At 38.4% G+C, this 3975-nt stretch overlaps 1 non-coding gene and 1 pseudogene across 1 annotated transcript; both read right to left on the reverse strand.

Annotated features, from left to right (window-relative positions):
- Window positions 1–1092: 1092 nt before the first annotated feature.
- LOC121033341 (transmembrane protein 258-like) lies at window positions 1093–1407 on the reverse strand (annotated as a pseudogene).
- Window positions 1408–1682: 275 nt separating this feature from the next.
- LOC121034323 (U6 spliceosomal RNA) lies at window positions 1683–1787 on the reverse strand. Its single transcript, XR_005792393.1, has one exon. It is a non-coding gene; the product is annotated as a U6 spliceosomal RNA (small nuclear RNA).
- Window positions 1788–3975: the final 2188 nt, after the last annotated feature.

Consider the following 3975-nt stretch of genomic DNA (forward strand, 5'->3'; position numbering starts at 1 on the left):
GGGGCTCGAACTCACAGGCCACGAGATCATGACCTGAGCCCAAATCATACCCTTAACTGACTGAGCCACCTAGGTGTCCCAGGTGTATTCTCCTTTAACATTAAATAATTCTCAGATGAGTCCACTAAACAATGCCATTGAAAAGTCATTCAGTCATCCTCTATTTGTAAGTTTTATAAGTTTTGGACAACTTTCTTTATGGGACATGAAGTTGAGCTAGATGAGGTCATTAGTAAGCCTATATGCCATTCTCCAAATTTTTCATTTACTGAAATCAAAATGAAGGCAAAATCCTACAGAAGTATATCATAGCAAAATCTCCATTGATATTTTATTAAAAATAAAGAAGTGACTTTCTGTAACTTAGGATTCCTTGTGGTCTTCTACTTCTCTATCTTTCTCAGGTCAGAATGAGCCATGTAAGTGAAGTTCATGAGATTCCTCCTCTTTTAAATAATTTTAATCAGCTTCTTTTATATATACTTTTATAGGTAACTAAATTATCAGAGCATAGAGCTGTTTTTCTATCTGTGCTGATGCTGCAACTCTCTTCACATGTGGAAAACCAAATTTTTAAACAGTTTATTCCACTAGATGCAGACTTTAAAACTACCATTTGCTTCTAGAAAGGGTTTTAAGGTTCCTTCTAACTGAGACTATTCCGCAAAGTTTCCAAATATTTTCCTCTTTGGAGTATTTTTGAACACTTTTTAACATTATAGGACAAATTAGTTTATAAATAACAGAATTTTTCCTCAAAAAGAAAGGTAATAAAACTTAAGAGAATGTAAACAACAAAACTTATAAAGGTGAAAAATAAGGAAAAATATAGCTACAATAATGCTTAACCATATGCCAGAACAGTTAGGCCCATTACATACCATAATAGTTTGTCTTCACACCAGCTCCGCATCCTATGGCTTCATGAGGTAAATAGCAGCAAACCCAAACTCATATAGCTAACAAGTATGTATCAGGATGTGAATTACTATCCAACACTATCCTCACCAGGCTGCCTTCTTAAGAAAGAATATATTCTCTATTTTTGTGACTGTCACACATCTGCCTTTATAGTGAGTAGCAGGTGGGACACTTCCAGCAATAGTAAAAAAATTAATTTACTTAAAGCAGGGATCAGTGAAGCCACCTGACTGGAACCCTTGGGTGCTCGTAACATAGATGCTGCCCCAGAGCAGCAGGAAGAGGACTCCAAAGCCAAGGAAGAACAAGGCCACCAAGGAGATGGAGAGCTCTTTGTAGATACCCCAAGTGTACTGGGTGGAGGTAGCCTAAGAAATGAAGAACCAGGAGGTAAAGAACATACCAGTAGCCAACAGCACCATGGTCAGACTGGGAAGACAGCAGGATTCACCGGCTGGTGTATCTCCTCATGGTCTCTGTCTCCATTTTGCCAGGTACAGGGTAATCCACTGCTCCGCCACTGGAATAACACATCGGCAGGATATAGTCTATATTTTATAGCTACAAATTACAGTGGCACTAAAACAAAACAACCCATCAATTTAATCAATTTATGAATATCCATTGATTCTCAAGCATAATGCCTTCTCTGCCTTGTTGATTCTGGAAATAATTTCTTCCTAGAGATAAAATCAAAATATGCTATGCTATTTCCTCAACATTAAAAAGAAAACTGAACACACTTTTCCATATCTTTCTTTTTAAAGATGAAACGCTTCATGAATTTGCATGTCATTCTTGCACAGGGGCCAAGCTGATAATTTTCTATTATTCCAATTTTGGTAAATGTGCTATCAAACAAACACCATATCTTCTTGATTTTTTAACCAATACTTCATTAAAAATGTGAATGTAACAAAAAGAACAAACTTAAAACACTCTGCCTTGCAAAAAGGAAGCTCTTTGTTTCTTCTAAAATTTTGATGTCAAATCTAAAATGTTTTTGCTTTCCTGCAAAAGCATGCTTTTTCTCAGTTTTCACCTGCTGTGAGAATTATTCCTACATTATAATTAGTTCAGATAAATGAATGGCAAGATTGCTCTTCAGATTTTACTTTTTAAAGCTCATTTACATGATGGTCTATGATGACATGGTTATTAACAGTTTTTGGGCAATTAATTAAGGTAGTTGGTAGAGTTGTTAGCACAAAATGAAACTAAGAGGTTGTTTTAGTAAATCCTTCTGCTCAGGAGACATGATAGTGGCCATTAATCCACACTAACTAAATGAATAGTGATGTTCATTCTCTCACACTCCTCTCTTTGGTAGGCACTGTATTATTTAGCAGATCTTTTTTACATTTTAAAGTGTGAAGTCTTGGTATCCTTCAAACTACTGTCACATCCTTCTTCCCTCTTCTCCCCAAGCTATGAGGCATTGAGTCTGTACTGGCTGTTGTCTCTTTCTCAAGGAACTCTTTCTTTCATCTCATTACAGGCTCCACCAGACAGAAGCATAGTACACTCAAAACCCCAGTGGTAGTTTATGAGAAAAAAGGAATGCCTTTCTGAGGCTCAAGATTTTTCCACTTCCTTATATAGTCTCCTCCTCTTTTCCAGATATTCATCTAGGATTTTCCAGTATCAGTTCATATTTCCTCTCTGGGACCCAGCTCGTGGCTGTCAGGTGGGCCTGAGTCTAGTAGTACTGTACAATATGTGTTAATGGAAGTGACATATGGACTTTCCAGGTGAGCCAGTACAGGCCAGTGCTCAGTTTTTCATTCTCTCCTTTTGCCTGCCATAGCACTCCTGGAAAAGCCACAAGTCTGCTGCGGTACCACAAGTATCACAAACAAGGATATTTGTCCGAAAGCATCACCCAGACTCACAGAGGGCTTTGCCTTAGTTAGAAATAAAAGTTGCTGTGTTAAGCCACTAAGATTATTTAACATTACAGCACAATTAGTTTAATACTAATGCCCCTTGAAAAGAACTTGAAGCAAGAAACCCTGAGACTGGTGCCTTCTTGGCTTATTTATTCAGGACATCCTTACCTACTTGTGTTTCTAACTCACAACACCGTGCAATGCGCCTTCAAAGATTCATTGCAATTCAGATAAATGGCAACAAATTTGTTTCAGCTTTATTGAGGAATAATTGACAAAATTGTAAGATATTAATTTTTTTTTAATTTTTTAAAACATTTATTTATTTTTGAGAGACAGTGCATGAGTGGGGGAGAAGCAGAGAGAGAAGGAGACACAGAATCTGAAGCATGCTCTAGACTCTGAGCTGTCAACACAGAGCCCAATGCAGGGCAAGAACCCATGAACCGTGAGATCGTGACCTGAGCCGAAGTCAGACGCTTAGCCAACTGAACCACCCAGGTGCCCCAAAAGTTGTTTAAGATACTTAAAGTGCACTCTTTAAATTTCAGGGGCACCTGGGTGGCTCAGCATTAAGAGTCCCCACTTGAGCTCAGGTCATGATTGCACGGATTGTGAGTTTGAGCCCCATGTCAGGTTCTGTGCTGGCAGCTCAGAGCCTGGAGCCTGCTTCAGATTCTGTCTCCTTACTTCTCTGCCACTCCCCCAATTGTGCTCTGTCTTTCTCTCTCAAAAAAAGAATAAACATTCAAAAAAATTTTAAATTTCAACAAAAACTTATACATAGCAAATTTAAAGTACAGAAAAACATATTATTTTAAAAACACATTGTAGTGGGGTGCCCGGGTGGTTCAGTCCAATGAGTATCCAACTCTTGATTTCAGTTCAGGTCATGATCCCAGGGTGGGGGGATCAAACTCTGTGTTGGGCTCCATGCTGAGCATGGAGCCTGCTTGGGATTCTCTCTCTCACTCCCTCTACCCCTGCTCTCTGTCTCTCTCTCTCTCTAAATATTTTTAAAAAAATTTTTTAAAGTAAATAGGCTGTAGTTTTACCTGGCTGTACCAATAGAGCAGAAGAAATTTCTTTTAAAGAAACAACAGCTTTTGTTTGAAAATAAACAACTTCAGGGCCCTTTTTGTTATGAATGCCAAGTTCCCACCCC

This window comes from Herpailurus yagouaroundi, unplaced genomic scaffold (genome assembly GCF_014898765.1).
Source record: "Herpailurus yagouaroundi ecotype Mexico unplaced genomic scaffold, PumYag 159, whole genome shotgun sequence".
NCBI lineage: Eukaryota > Metazoa > Chordata > Mammalia > Carnivora > Felidae > Herpailurus > Herpailurus yagouaroundi.